The 16,899-nt window shown below is 44.8% G+C and overlaps 1 protein-coding gene across 2 annotated transcripts in view; it reads right to left on the bottom strand.

Moving 5' to 3' along the window:
- Window positions 1–16,899, bottom strand: part of LOC126190750 (junctophilin-1) — a 960,015-nt gene that overhangs the window by 51,214 nt on the left and 891,902 nt on the right. The gene's annotated exons all lie outside the window — the stretch shown is intronic.

Raw genomic sequence — 16,899 nt, 5'->3', positions numbered from 1 at the left:
AACAACAAGAGTTTGGCTCAGTTGTTAGATCGGATACTGTTGCTACGATGGTAGGTTATCAAAGTGAGTTTGAACGTGGTGCTACAGTCGGCGCACGAGCGATGGGACACAGCATCTCCGAAGTAGCGGTGAAGTGAGGATTTTCCCGTACGACCTTTTCACGAGTGTACTGTGAAGTGAGGAATCCTATGAAACATCAAATCTCCACCGCTGCGTCCGGAAAAAGATCCTGCATGCAACCCTTCCGCATATTGCTGCAGATTTCAGTGCTGGGCCAGCGTGCGAACCATTCAAGGAAACATCATCGATATGGGCTTTCGGAGCCGAAGGCCCACGTGTGTGCCCTTGATGACTGCACGACACAAGGCTTTAAGCCTCGCTTGCGCCCGTCAACACCGATATTGACCTGTTGATGACTGGAAATATGTTGCCTGGTCGAACGAGTCTCGTTTAAAATTGTATCGAATGGATGGACGTGTACGGGTATGGAGACAACCTCATGAATCCATGGACCCTGCATGTAAGCAGGGAACTGTTTAAGCTGGTGGAGACTTTGTAATGTAGTGGGGCGTGCGCAGCTGGAGTGATTTGGGTCCGCTGATACGGCTCTGACAGGTGACACATACGTAAGCATTCTGTCTGATCACCTGCATCCATTCATGTCCACCGTGCATTCTGACGCGCGATTCTAGCAGGAGAATGCGACTCCCCACTCGTCCAGAATTGCTTCAGAGTGGCTCTAGGAACACTCTTCTAAGTTTAAACACTTTCGCTGGCCACCAAACTCCCCAGATATGAACATTATTGAGGATATCTGGGATGCCTTGCAACGTGCTGTTCAGAAGAGATCGTCCCCTCGTACTCTTACGGATTTATGGACAGCCCTGTAGGGTTCATGGTGTCAACTCCCTCCAGCACTACTTCAGACGCTAGTCGAGTCCATGCCACGTCGTATTGCGGCACTTATGCATGCTCGCGGGTGCCCTACACGATATTAGGCAGGAGTAGCAGTTTCCTTAGCTCTTGAGTGTAGATGTTGGCCCGCATCTCGTGGTCGTGCGGTAGCGTTCTCGCTTCCCACGCCCGGGTTCCCGGGTTCGATTCCCGGCGGGGTCAGGGATTTTCTCTGCCTCGTGATGGCTGGGTGTTGTGTGCTGTCCTTAGGTTAGTTAGGTTTAAGTAGTTCTAAGTTCTAGGGGACTTATGACCACAGCAGTTGAGTCCCATAGTGCTCAGAGCCATTTTTTTTTTTTTTTTTTTTTTGTAGATGTTGGGACTTGTGACGGTCTCTGCATACATATAGCTTTATCTGACTACCAGGTTTAGCTCTTTCCGACTTGTTTTGTCTGTAAACGTTGTGTCGCTGGGAGTACAGAGCGGACGAGACGGTCCATTAACGGACGCGATTTGTGCAGAAAAACGAGTGCGGCGAGAGAAACCGCCGGCTGGACAGGCGATGCGGGAAACGGACGGCCACCGCGGCGTGTCGCGGCCGCCTCTCAGATTCGAAAGTGGGACCGCTCCCCGGCCTCAGATGGGTTGGCCTGCCCGATACAGCCGTCTAGTGAAAACCTGGCAGTCCCAAAGGTCGCCAGCGTTTCACCGCAAACGCCGCCTGCCGTAAACTGCTCTGCGGAGGCTGCTTGCGTGAGTGTGGCGCGTCGCAGAACACTCCAGCATAGTTTACGGGTCTTCCTAGTGTTAATACTGGAGACTCCTAGAGTCTATGGCGGCCCCACCGTTCAGGAAACAGGCAAAACTATCGATTTCTTTACGGAGACTGATTACAAAACATTTCTCCATCCAGTCCACGAGGGCTTTCTGTAAGTAAGGCAACACATCTTTTTCACAGTTGAAAAAATGCGGAATTCGTTTTGGGAGATTGAGGAATATTTTAGATTCAGCCCTTATAGTTTCATAATGTTTCGATAAGTGGCGACGCTACACGTAGCATTCAAAGAGGCGTTTGTAACAGAAGTGCATTCCAAGCAGAGAGCTGTCATTGAGTTCCTTTTGGCGGAAAACCAGGACACTGGCACTTGCAGTATATCTACGGAGACATGCCACAATGCCATTGCATTGAATGGACATTTTGTTGAAAAATAGAGTTTTTTAGCCAAAAGAATGGGGAATTACACAGTATACTGGAATTCTGAAGAACAGCAACCTGCTTTCAGAAATTATTGAATGCCCCTCGTAAGAATAATTCTCCATTTTGTGGGACTTATCCAAGTCTAACATGGGACAATGAAAGTAAATAAGGAAGTACTGTGCGAATAGTCAAGATTTGTTTCACTTACGGGCTTGCGTACGGAAATTATGAAAAACCTCAGTTGGCAGTCACTTAAGGACAGACGCTAATTATCCGCGAAAGCTTACATACAAATTTTGAACAAGCAGTAGTAAGTGAAGAATCTAGAGATCAGCCTTATACCTGCTGCTCCAACAGATCGCGAAGACAAGATGACACTAATTACACCTCCCACAAAGGCATTTAAAGTCATTGTGCCCCCTCTCAATACGAGACTGGAACGAGATGAAACGCTAACATGGTACCATGCCCAAGCACTCTTTGTCAAGCACTACATAGGTATGTGCTTCTCGGTGGACATTTTCAGTTTGTTATTTCTCACCACAACGTTTTTCTTTTCTTCTGCGAGAAGGCCTCGAAGGATCCGCGTTTCCATTTGAATTCTTTACCTACCGATGTTTCTCCCTCTTCTCCGAGCATTCCGTCGTTATTTTACTGTGTAATTAAGAAACTGTTCTATTTGGCGGTAACTGAACCCACGAATTTCACAATTCTGTAAACAGTATAATTTCTTTCAGTGAGACACTGATGTTACACACGAAGTCCGACATTCAGAACATTCTGACATAGGAAAGAAAAATCATTAGGAAAATTATTGGATCAAAACTCAAGGACGAAGGATATAGGCTTCACTCCAGGGACACCACAGAGAAGTTCTCCAACATCTCAGCGGACATTACAAAGAGGCGACTAAAATTTTATGGACACACCAGCAGATTCCCACAGACCAGACTCACCAACAGAATCCTCAGGTAGTTCCAGGGGTTCAAGACCACTACACCCTGAATGACACAAGTCAAAATTGATCTGGAAAGAACTCAGATAGATTCAGCAGACGTCATGGACAAATCCATCTATAGACACAAGGTGTACAAGTGGGAAGTGATGTCAGAGAAAACAGCACCTAAAGCCCAAAGGCAAAAGCGGATTGAAGAAAGGAAGAGAGCCTTTAGTGAACGAATGAAGGAGTACTGGAAGAACAGGAAGAACAAGTACTCATGAATGTTTCGCGTGGGCTATAACGTGTGTAATAATAATAATAATATTATTATAATTTTTTCCTACATGCGAGACCTGTGGACACTATGATACCCTTGAGAAGAGACAAGCATCGAGACAATCTTCTTCTTCTTCTTCTTCTTCTTCTTCTTCTTAACTGTCGCTTCGGCCCTGGACACCATACGCCTTCTCTACATTCCTCCTCCAGTCCTCTCTGTTCCTGGCTTTTGTAGTCCATTCTCCTTTGCTCAGGCCCATTGCCACTGCGTCCTCGTCCATGTCATCCTTCCATCTGGCTCGTGGCCTTCCTCGCTTCCTTCTGCCCCCTATGGAACCAGAGAATGTTTCTTCAGCTAGTCGTTCCTCCTCCATCCTAATTAGATGTCCGGCCCACATCAGTCTCCTCGTCTTTATCCTTTGACTAATATCAGCCTCTTCATATAGTTTCTTCAGTTCCTGGTTTTTTTCTCCACTCCTGTGTTTCTGGGTCTCTCTTGGGTCCAAAAATGTTCCTTTCAAAAACTGATAATTTTTGTTCATCCGCTTTTCCAAATGTGAAGCTTTCCGACCCATATAGAGCTACTGGCAGAATTACACTGCAGCGCGGTGTAGCCGCACAGTCCGCGGTGCCTTGTTACGGTTCGCGCGGCTCCCCCAGTCGGAGGTTCGAGTCCTCCCTCGGGCACGGGTGTGTGTGTCGTCCTAAGTGTAACTTAGTTTAAGTTACATTAAGTAGTGTGGAAGCCTAGGGACCGATGACCTCAGCAGTTTGCTCCCACAGGAACTTACCACAAATTTCAATTTTCAGAATTACACTCTGATATAGCCTAAGTCTGAAGCTTCTGGAAACAGCTCTACTGCATAACACATCTCCTAGGCCAAAATAAGCTTTATCCACTGCTGCTATCCTCGCTTTAATTTCAATTTCCATTTTATTCTGTTCATTTACGATGCTTCCCAAATGCATCGAGGTAATCAGCTAAGTAAAAATCTAATAGTTTAATACTGTGAGAATGTATATTTCAATTTCGGCCACAAATGACTGACGTCCGTACTGCAGACGAATTATTGTATAAATGTTATCGAAAGAGGCGTGTTACAAGGAAAATGCCATCAATATGTGCGTGGTTGTCTTCTGTCCTCTACTTCTCAAATGCGAAAGGAGCGAGGAGGGTTTGATAAGACCTCTACTTGTGGAATTCATGTTGATATCTATACATGAGATTTTTCGTTCTCGTAAAACGTCGTAATGCATAAGCACGAAACACACTGCATAATTCTACAGCAGTCTTATGTCAGCGGCGTAGATTTATAATTGTCCGCATTAATATACATTGAGGTGACAAAAGTTACGGGGTAGCATATATACATATGGCGGTAGTGCATTGGCGGAGACGTCATTTGCACTCAGACGAGGCATGTGAAAAGGTTTCCGACTTGATTGTGGCCGCACGCCGAGAATTAATAGACTTTGAATGCGGAATGATAGTTGGAGCTAGATGCATGATACATTGTGTTTCGGAAATAGTTAGGGAATTCAATATTTCGAGATCCACACCGTCAAGAGTGTGCCAACAATACCAGATTTTGAGGCATTATCTCTTACCACCGACAATGAAGTGGCAGACGGCCTTTACTTAACGACAGAGAGGAGCGGTGTTTGTGTAGGGTTGTCAGTGCTAACAGACAAGCAATACTGCGCGAAATAACGCCGAAATCAATGTGGGACGTACGACGAAGGTAGCCGTTACGACAGAGCGGCGAAATTTGGCGTTGGCAGCAGACGCGAGTGCCTTTGCTGACAGCACAACATCGCCTGGAGCGCCTTTCCTGGACTCGTGACCATATCGGTCGAACCCTTGACGACAGGAGACCGTGTACTGGGCAGATGAGTCCCGATTTCAGTTAGCAAAAGATGACGGTGGAGTTCGAGTGTGGCGCAGACTTGGCGAAGCCATGGACCCGTGTTGTCAACAAAGCGGCTGTCCTGCGGTCCGACAGAACCGATCTCTGACTGGAAATGATTATTTTCTGATACTTGGGCACCATTTGCAGCCATTCATGGCCTCCATGTTCCCAACTAACGATGAAATTTTTATGGATGACAATACGCCATGTCATCGACCTACTGTTGTTCTCGATTGTTTGAAGAACATTTTCGACAGTTCGAGCGAATGATTTGACCACCCACATTGCCTTCATGAAGCCCATCTAACGTTATAGAATATAACCGAGAGGTCAGTTCGTGCACAGAATCCTGCACCGGCAACACTTTCGCTATTATGGACGGTTATAGAGGCAGCATACGTCAGTATTTCTGTATGGGACTTCCAACGAATTGTTGGTTCAAATGGTTCAAATGGCTCTGAGCACTATGGGACTTAACATCTATGGTCATCAGTCCCCTAGAACTTAGAACTACTTAAACCTAACTAACCTAAGGACATCACACAACACCCAGCCATCACGAGGCAGAGAAAATCCCTGACCCCGCCGGGAATCGAACCCGGGAACCCGGGCGTGGGAAGCGAGAACGCTACCGCACGACCACGAGATGCGGGCAACGAATTGTTGAGCATGCCACACCTAGTCGCTGCACTATTCCAGGAAAACAGGATGTCCGACGCGATATTATGAGATATCCGACGAGTTTGGCACCTCAGTGTACATCTGTCGGTCGATCTTTCATGAAACTGCGAATACCTTGTGCTTATTTTTTCAGTTTTTGTTTTTATTTTCCTTTCGTTGCCCCAGCGACACAGACGAATTGCTGCCACAAGCGAGCGAGTTACTTCGTATAATGTCTGAAGAATCTCGCAGGTGTCTCATTCAGTCCTGACGCCTTCCAGCTGTTGAGCATTTTATGTTGTTTTGTCCCGATCTCTTATCGCAATATCATCTGCCATTTCGACGTTCGTGCGATGATTGAAATGAATAACGAACAAGGCTTCTCTGTCCCTGTCCGACGGCTTCCGACTACGCTAGGCCACCTGCGGCATGTGTGGCCAAACGTGACATACGTTTGGTGCGGAAGTCTGCTGGACAAGGGCAAACACACGCTGGCAAGCAGCAAGGTTGCGACCGCATAAGGAAACCTGTAGCCAACTGGTTCCCTCAGCCCCGTGTCCTTGAATCAACGAGAGTGCTTTAGGGGTCGCTTCCTGCTGGGCTGTCCACACCGTGCTACTCTCAGGAGTTACGGCTCAAGTTTTACGGCTGGGAACGAAGAGGGCGCTTTACTAACAAAGCAACAACCATAAAAGAGCTTATTTGTTTTCATCACGCCCATACGATATTCTCGTCGCTCATGTTTTGTAAGTGGTCCAGAATTTGCTGTGCGTTGTTTAAATAAACTGTAGAACTCGTAGTAGTCTTGGTCGAGATTTAATTTATGTGAACAGATAACCGGTTTCGGCTTTACTGCCGTCATCAGATCGCTAACAGGAAAAAAATATAGATATTCTAGAACTCGTTACGCACGAACATGATTTTGTGACGACGTACTCACGGGAAAACAAGCTAATTACCTTGGATAAACGCTTCAAATTCTTAGTCTTACTTGCGTTGTCAGGTGGAAAGATGACAACTCTTTAATAAACGATGTTTATTATGCGTAATTAAATGTGACACAGTGTGCTTCAAAAAGTGGTTCATACACTTACCAATAACATATAATAATCACGTTGTCTTCTTTGATTTTTGGATATTTTTTGTGCATTTGCAGTTATACGAGTAATACTGGTTATATATACCGTCTTTTCCGACTGTAATAAAAGTCTTATTTCGACCATAAGCATTTCGATTTATTATAAAGCATCTTCAGTGGTCCCCATAACCGCATGAGTTTTGCTACTGTGACAGTGGACCTACCTAACATGAAACATTAAATATATTTCGCGTCAGTGAAACGGATGTCTGCAAAAATCTGGCACATGTCTGCGGAAGAACATTTAAAAAAAAGCGAGTAACATCAGTTTAATACTGTTTAACAGTAGTAAGTCAAGAGAACTGTTTCCATCTGGCTAAAAGTAAGAACTGAAATATATTAAAGAAATATTTGACGCATTTCATTTGCTGTAATGTTCTCGAAACCCATTCGAGGTTTCCTAATCTATTTTGCTTCTTAGCTCTCATTTCACAAAACATTTGACCGTTTGCTTTTCAGAAGCTTTTTATTATTTGTCCGTGCCACAGTCATTACAGCCATTACGATCCTGGAAAACAGAATTGTAAGAAAAACAATATTGTTACAGTAATCACAGACGACGCTTTAAAATAAAATAAAATGCTTATGGTTCGAAGAAGACTTTTATTATAGTCGCAAAAAACGGTATAAACCCATATAACTTACATAATAATCATTTTGTAAAAATATATAACAAAATGTAGTTCAATGATTAACTTCTTAACAAAAAAGACCTTTATTTAGTTCCACTGTTGAGTAATCTTTTATAATATGTAATTAAATCAGGCGTTTTTATGTACGTTTTTTATATCAGTGTACTAAAATGTTTATTATAAGTAAATGGCAAACGTACGAACCCTAATTTTAACCATACTTGCTGACGTTTAATTGTTCGTAGTAAATGCTACCACTTCCACGGGCTCCACTAGCGCCGTCTTGAAACTTAGAAAAAGGTAATTAACTTACGTGTTTCCCGTGTGCATGTAATAGATTCATATTCATGTTTTATTAGTTCTGAAATAATTTTGTTTTATTTTCCTTTTGTAGATCTGATGATTTGAGGATGGCTGTAAAGTCGCAATCGGCTTTATTTTCAGATAAATTAAAATGTGAGCATGTCAGCGAATTGTACGACTTGTTTATGTATCAAGATGACCAGTCTCATGCAGAGTTTACAGCTACTTTAATTCATGCGTCGTTTCTTACCGATGCAGTATCTGTAAAACACCAGTCTCTGAACTCAGACCCGCTCGGGGTAGCCGAGCAGTTTGAGGCGCCTTGTTACGGTGCGCGCGGCTGCCGCTATCAGAGGTTCGAGTCCTCACTCGGGCATGGGTGTGTGTGTTGTTCTTAGCGTAAGTTAGTTTAAGTTCGATAAGTAGTGTGTAAGCTTAGCAATCGATCTCCTTAGCAGTTTGGTCACATAAGACCTTACCACAAATTTCCAATTTCTGAACACAGTGTATTAGGAAAGCAGTTCTTCTGTGCACGTCCCAGGCATGTCTGCAGTGACACACTGGTAGTCGCTGTCATGTTAAGTCATTTTCTTAACCTGCAGGTTAAGACTAAATCGTATACTGCCTTCGACAACACTGACATAAATTTTTTTTTCTAGTTAACACAAGAGAAACAAGAATAAAAGCACATAGACTGGAAACGGCTCTTAAGAAGCTTTTAAATTCTCTATAATCTTAGTCAACAATAATTCACATGAATTTTCCGAACTGCAATAGTTGGCAGATTATACGCTTAAAATCAGATTATACATCTTGTATTACTCACTCATCTATTTCTTCTTCGAAATACGTATTGGTGTCATTATTAACAACTCAGTCTCACTTTTTTTCATTGCAGCCATGTCCGTTTTAAAGCTGCCTGAAATTCTTCTCTACAGGCAAGAGAAATTGCTAACCTCCTGTGACAAGTCAAAAATATGTGCTTGACTCTGATGGTTGTTATTTGCGGGCAAAATTCCACCACCTCAACGACTCGATACAGGCTTTCAGTTTGTCACCCTCCTTCTCTTTATAAAACGAGAAAGAATTTCTTCCTCAAGCAAAACCTTTACTTCTCGTGTTGGTTCTCGTACGTAGCGACTGCAGCCACTCCCTTCTAATAGCATAGCAGGACTGATACTTTGTGCGATTTAGCCGGCCGAAGTGGCCGTGCGGTTCTAGGCGCTACAGTCTGGAGCCGAGCGACCGCTACGGTCGCAGGTTCGAATCCTGCCTCGGGCATGGATGTGTGTGATGTCCTTAGGTTAGTTAGGTTTAATTAGTTCTAAGTTCTAGGCGACTGATGACCTCAGAAGTTAAGTCGCATAGTGCTCAGAGCCATTTTTGCGATTTGAAGCGGAAGGAATTACGAACAAAAACGATATGACTCATAACTATTGATGATAATTCTTATAGCAAAGTGCGCTGGTAATTGATGAAGCAAAGTCAGCAAGACCCTGAGGAAATTTATTACTCTTTGTCATCTTTATTTACCGCGAAACATGGACATGGCATTTTTCAGCCGGCAGGTGTTTTCCTCTTCTCTTATCAGAGATATCTCAAAATGACGAAAGACAGTTAAATTGCCGTTTTCGTTACGTTTTCGCGAGTCAGCATTATCATCAGCTATTCTAGATTTCAAGAAGAGACGGAGCCCTCTTGATTCCGCAGCAGGCATTCGGCAACACTGAGAAAGTTTGTACTGCGCGTAGTGAGGCCTGACATTCCGTGTGAAGCAACCTGTTTACCCAGATTCGTGCCAAGAGCCCCGACCTCGGCTAACCAGCGTGCTGTTGACGCGATAAAAGGCGCTTCTCCACCGTGCGTCACGTCGACACAGGCACGCTGGCAGAAGCTTCATCACCAAAACTCAAATGGCTCTGAGCACTATGCGACTTAACTTCTGAGGTCATCAGTTGCCTAAGAACGAATTAAACCTAACTAAGGACATCACACACATCCATGCCCGAGGCAGGATTCGAACCTGCGACCGTAGCGGTAGCTTGGTTCGAGACTGCAGCGCCTAGAACCGCACGGTCACTCCGCCCGGCTCACCAAAACTCACTAACTGTTCTTGCTGCGGAGGCACACCAACAAGTATCTGATATAGTTCAGGAATGTTTTGGTAAAATCGTTGAGAGCAGCGAATTACACAAGGATTCTTGCCCGAATTTTCGAAGACAAACGAAGAAGGGGAAACGGAAAAAAAGGATTATTTGCTTGAAAGTAATCAGAATAATTGAGTGAAACCTAATTAGCGATTTGAGGAAAATTGTAATAATTCACGAATAAAACTTAAAAATTAAAGGAACGGTCAAATTTTTGTGAAGTGATTTGTCTAACAGTAAGAAAAAAATGGTTCAAATGGCTCTGAGCACTATCGGACTTAACATCTGAGGTCATCAGTCCCATTAGAACTACTTAAACCTAACTAACCTAAGGACATCACACACATCCATGCCCGAGGCAGGATTCGAACCAGCGACCGTAGCTGTCGCACGGTTCCAGCTGGCTAAAAGTAAGAACTGAAATATATTAGAGAAAAAATTTGACGCATTTCATTTGCTGTAATGTTCTCGAAACCCATTCGAGGTTTCCTAATCTATTTTGCTTCTTAGCTCTCATTTCACAAAACATTTGACCGTTTACTTTTCAGAAGCTTTTTATTATTTGTCCGTGCCACAGTCATTACAAGTTATTAGACGATGGCTTTAGACAGAAGCTGCAAATTTGCTAGAGGGTAGCTGTTATGGCAGTTCAGTTTCAGAAGGTGCCATATGCTTACAAGCACGTGAAGGTAACACTTCACATTTGTTGTATGTTTTTTAGACCATGGTGTTCCACAGTGGAAATAAAACTAATTACTGTACAGAAAGTACGGCAACAGGTCGCGTCTTACTTACTTGATTTTTCCTTTTTTTTTTTTTTTTTTTTTTTTTTTTTTTTTTTTTTACTTGCCAGATGCGAACATCGCCAGATATTAGTTACTCTGGGTGGCGTGACGTTAGAAGTTAAAAGCGTCGCTTAGGGCTGTGACGAGCGCTGCTTTGGTTCAAATGGCTCTGAGCACTATGGGACTCAACATCTTAGGTCATAAGTCCCCTAGAACTTAGAACTACTTAAACCTAACTAACCTAAGGACATCACACACACCCATGCCCGAGGCAGGGTTCGAACCTGCGACCGTAGCAGTCCCGCGGTTCCGGACTGCAGCGCCAGGAGCGCTGCTTTAAACCGCTCACGCCTTGCCGCCCGGGGTAATGAATATCTGTCGATGTTCGTGTGTGTGGTGCAAAACTAATTCAGACTACTAAAATAGTCCGCAACCTGTGGCGGTTCATCTGAATATTTATTACAACGGTTGCAGCATCCCCTGCAGGCGATGACTGTGTTTGCTAATCCTTTTTAAACGAATTTTTTTTATTGCTAGCATAGAGAGAAGAAAAGATATTAGGGAATAAGGTCTCGTCGACGTATAAGTCATTAAAGTCATTAGAAGGCAATGACTGCAAGAGTGGGGGAGCTAGCGACGGTGGGTTTTCTACAGAACAATCTCGTCTTCGCCTGGAGGGATTTAGAAAACCGCAAAGAATGGCGGCCGGATGAGGATTTGAACCCAACTTCTCTTAGATGGGATAACAGTGTCTTAGCCACTACACTACTCCATGCTGATTGTTACTGACGAATCCTCGTATCACAATAATGGAACCAGAGCATTTCTCCTCTATGAAACTACAGAATTTATACGCAATTCCTCATCGTTGCTATCACTTAGGAGATCACTAATTTCATGGACTGACCACTAAAGTTGTTGCTAACATTTGAACAGAGATTCATAATGAAATCACCTAAATGGAAATGGAGACTAGAAAGAAAATTAAAATCGGTATCTATAATGCTGCTATCGTGAGTGAATTCAGAATGTCAGAATATTTCGTGAACATGATAATAAGTTTCAGTAGCATACATACAGAGCGTTGGGAATATGCGAGACACTAGGCAAGGTAATACTGAATACGTCTGGTGTCGGCAGCCTCCTGTCCACATATCCTATCTCAGATTTGGAGACCGAGCGAGGTGGCACACTGGACTCGCATTCGGGACGAAGACGGTTCAATCCCATCCTGATTTAGGTTTTCCATGATTTCCCTAAATCACTTCAGGCAAATACCGGGATGGTTCCTTTGAAAGGGCACGGCCGATTTCCTTCCCCATCCTTCCCTCACCCGAGCTTGCGCTCCGTCTCTAATGACCTCGTTGTCGACGGGACGTTAAACACTAATCTCCTCCTCCTCCTCCTCCTCAGATTTGGAGCTAAATTTTGTGGATACTTTATGACTTACGGACTTACCAAACTCTGAATTTAACGATTCTGTCCCTAATAATCACTACTGTAAACAGATTTACTGCTATATCAAAGCAAGGAACTCATGTATGGAAAGCACAAGGGAAGATTGAAGAACTCCGATAAAATCAGTAAGTCACTGGGTAATGAACGTCTTAAAGTTGTCTTCGCCGTTTTAGATGGATTTGGGGTGCAAGCTGACAATGGGGTGGGATCTGTCCTCTCGCACAACACTAAGGAGGCAAGGGAGACGGGTGGGACACTGAAGTTAACGTGCTCATTCGAATGATCGATCACCAACAGTGCCACATGCCCTCACTCTGTTCATATAAATTGCTCTGATTTTGAACCGAATACATTGTCACTGGGTTCAGTGGCGAGAAACAGTTTATCGGCACACTGGATTTCACTGCCATCCAAATTCTATGGAGGGAGCGGTATCGCGAAAGTGGTTTTTTTTTTGTGCACGCTACTTTACACTGCCTACCCCTAAAATTAATTTGACAGTCCTCAGGAGCAAATGCACCGTGATGTGGTCGTCGTCGCAGCGGGAACAGCTCAACAGCTCAACATGGCTCTTCCACTGAATTCAGCGAAACCATAAACGAGGTACATATCGGACAACTCTTAATCAGTAAACCTACACTATCCGATAAAAAGTATCAGGGCACCCCCAAAAACATACTTTTTCATATTAGGTGCATTGTGCTGCCACCTGCTCCCACGTACTCCATATCAGCGACCTCAGTAGTCATTAGACATCGTGAGAGAGCAGAATGGGGCGCTCGGCGAAACTCACGGACGTCGAACGCACGGGCTTCGAACGTGGTCAGGTGATAGGGTGTCACTTGTGTGATACGTCTGTACGAGAGATTTCCACTCTCCTAAACATCCCTAGGTCCACTGTTTCCGATGTGATAGTGAAGTGGAAACGTAAAGGAAAACGTACAGTACAAAAGCGTACAGGCCGACCTCTTCTGTTGACTGACCGAGACCGCCGACTGTTGAAGAGGGTCGTAATGTGTAATAGGCAGACATCTATCCACACCATCACACTGGAAATCCAAACTGCATCAGGATCCACTGCAAGTACTATGACAGTTAGGCGGGAGGTGAGAAAACTTGGATTTCATGGCCGAGCGGCTGCTCCCAAGCCACACATCACGCCGGTAAATGCCAAACGACACCTCGCTTGGTGTAAGGGACATTGGACGACTGAACAGTGGAAAAACGTTGTGTGGAGTGACTAATCACGGCAGGGTGTGACTATGCCGAATGCCAGGTGAACGCCATCGCCGGCCGCGGTGGCCGTGTGGTTCTGGCGCTGCAGTCCGGAACCGCGAGACTGCTACGGTCGCAGGTTCGAAACCTGCCTCGGTCATGGGTGTGTGTGATGTCCTTAGGTTAGTTAGGTTTAATTAGTTCTAAGTTCTAGGGGACTTATGACCTAAGATGTTGAGTCCGATAGTGCTCAGAGCCATTTGAACCATTTTTTTTAACGCCATCTGCCAGCGTGTGTAGCACCAACTGTAAAATTCGGAGCCGGTGATGTTATGGTGTGGTCGTGTTTTTCATGGAGGGGGCTTGCACCCCTTGTTGTTTTGCGTGGCACTATCACAGTACAGGGTTAAATTGCTGTTTTAAGCACCTTCTTGCTTCCCACTGTTGATGAGCAATTCGGGGATGGCACTGCATCTTTCAACACGATCGAGCACCTGTTCATAATGTGGTGTCACCGCCAGACACCACACTTGCTAGGTGGTAGCTTTAAATCTGCCGCGGTCCATTAGTACATGTGGGACCCGCGTGTCGCCACTGTCAGTGATCGCAGACCGAGCGCCACCACACGGCAGGTCTTGAGAGACGTACGAGCACTCGCCTAAGTTGTACGGACGACTTTGCTAGCGACTACACTGACGAAGCCTTTCTCTCATTTGCCGAGAGACAGTTAGAATAGCCTTCAACGAAGTCCATGGCTACGACCTAGCAAGGCGCCATTAACCATATCTAGAGAGAGTCTCACTTGTATCATCAAGAATGCTGTATACAAATGATGGATTAAAGTTAAGTATTCCAGCCGCTACGTACTTTTCTTTATAGCACTCATTACGTATCCTGTTTCAGATCTAACGCCAGCCGGCGTGTGTAAACGCGTGCCTTTCGGTTACCCGTCACTGTGGACTGGCTGTCTTGTCAGTCCACTACACATAATGCACGGCCTGTGGCGGAGTGGTTACACGACAATAACATCCCTGTAATGGACTGGCCTGCTCAGAGTCTGACCTGAATGCTATAGAACACCTTTGGGATGTTTTGGAACGCCGACTTCGTGCGAGGCCCCACCGACCGATATCGATACCTCTCCTCAGTGCAGCACTCCGTGAAGAATGGGCTGCCATTCCCCAAGAAACATTCTAGCACCTGATTGAACGCATGCCTGCGAGAGTGGAAGCTGTCATCAAAGCTAAGGGTGGGCCAACAACATATTGAATTCCAGCATTACCGATGGAGGGCGCCACGAACTTGTAAGTCATTTTCAGCCAGGTGTCCGGATACTTTCGATCACATAGTGTATCAGTACTGCCATTTATCATTGTAACGTACAACTAACATTGCCGGGTCAACTAACCCGAAACAGAGCCGAGCAGTACTAAATGCATGCTTAGGGCCATTGTCGTCGTCAACAGCAACTACCACGATTGAATGGTTCAAATGGCTCTGAGCACTATGGGACTTAACATCTATGGTCATCAGTCCCCTAGACTTAGAACTGCTTAAACCTAACTAACCTAAGGACAGCACACAACACCCACTCATCACGAGGCAGTGAAAATCCCTGACCCCGCCGGGAATCGAACCCGGGAACCCGGGCGCGGGAAGCGAGAACGCTACCGCAAGACCACGAGCTGCAGACACAATTGAATGAAACTGTTTCGAAACAAGATACCCAACGCATGCCGACAACGTTGGCACTGTTGCACAGATATTTTCAGCGCAGTAGTGATAAAAATGTGAAGAGGAAAGAAATCAATCAAAATACAATTAGTCTGAAATGAGCCACCACGCATCATAGGTCCCTTACAGAAAAATACTCAGAAAATATCCCTGAACAACTTCCAAAATTTTGTCGTGCAGTTCAAGTTCACTCAGTATAGACTAGGTGTACTGCCTAAAGAGTACACAGTGATCTTATTGTACAAAAAAGTCTTTCATTCCATTACTTCAGCCCCGAGTCACAAAATTACTATAATGACCGGTTTGGGCAATTTAGACAGTTATCATTAGATGATTTCTGTACATTACGTAGGAATACGTCAGAATACCAGCGAAGAGGATCGGCCGGAGTGGCCGAGCGGTTAAAGGCGCTACAGTCTGGAACCGCATGACCGCTACGGTCGCAGGTTCGAATCCCGCCTCGGGCATGGATGTGTGTGATGTCCTTAGGTTAGTTAGGTTTAAGTAGTTCTAAGTTCTAGGGGACTTATGACCACAGCAGTTGAGTCCCATAGTGCCCAGAGCCATTTGAACCATTTTGAACCAGTGAAGAGGTTTGGAGTGGCTTTCACAATGCAAACATATTCTAGTGCACATGTTTACATTCGAGTGACTGCATCCACATCTACGTGACAGCTCTGCAGTTCACACTTCCAAGCTATTTCTCGACCTTCCGACTCTCGAGTAGCACGTAGGAAAAATGAACACTTCATACGCGTGTGAGCTCCGATTTCACTCATTTTATTACGATGGCCATTTTCCCTATTTTCTCATACGGAAGAAACAGCTGATGACTGAATTTTCGTGAAAAGATCTCCCTACGAAGAAAATGTCTTTGTTTTAATAACTGCCACCCAGGTTTGCTTGTCATATCTGTAACATACACTCCCCTATTTCGCGATAATACAAAACGAGCTGCCTTCTTTGAACTTTTTCGATGTATTCCGCCAATCCTGTCTGGCATAGGTTGATAGAGCGCACCAGTACTCCAGAAGAGAAGGGACAAGCGTGTTGTAGAAAGTCTCTTTGCTAGATTCGTTGTGTCTTCAACGTGTTCTGCCAGAAAAAACCAATCTTTGGTTTGCGCTACCCACAACATTTAAGCTGTTTGTAATTGTAATCCACAGGTATTTAGTTGAAGCGATAACCTTTAAGCCGGCCGCGGTGGCCGTGCGGTTCTAGGCGCTCCAGTCCGGAGCCGCGCTGCTGCTACGGTCGCAGGTACGAATCCTGCCTCGGGCATGGATGTGTGTGATGTCCTTACGTTAGTTAGGTTTAAGTAGTTCTAAGTTCTAGGGGACTGATGACCACAGCAGTTGAGTCCCATAGTGCTCAGAGCCATTTGAACCATTTGATAACCTTTAAATTTTTCTTATTTATCGAGTAACTGGAATCTCTCTTGGCACATCACAGCCCCCGTGATGTTTGTAGCCAAACATTTGAGAACCTTTAACTTTGCGCGTCTAATAGCTCACTGCTTGAAAGGCAGGGGTCGGTATTCTAATCGTGGTCCGGCACGTAGTTTTAACCTTTCACAAATGTTCATCACAGAACATACTAGTATTTACTT

This window comes from Schistocerca cancellata, chromosome 6 (assembly GCF_023864275.1).
Source record: "Schistocerca cancellata isolate TAMUIC-IGC-003103 chromosome 6, iqSchCanc2.1, whole genome shotgun sequence".
NCBI lineage: Eukaryota > Metazoa > Arthropoda > Insecta > Orthoptera > Acrididae > Schistocerca > Schistocerca cancellata.
Note: the sequence above shows the minus strand (reverse complement) of the source record. Positions and strands in the feature narration are given on the sequence as shown.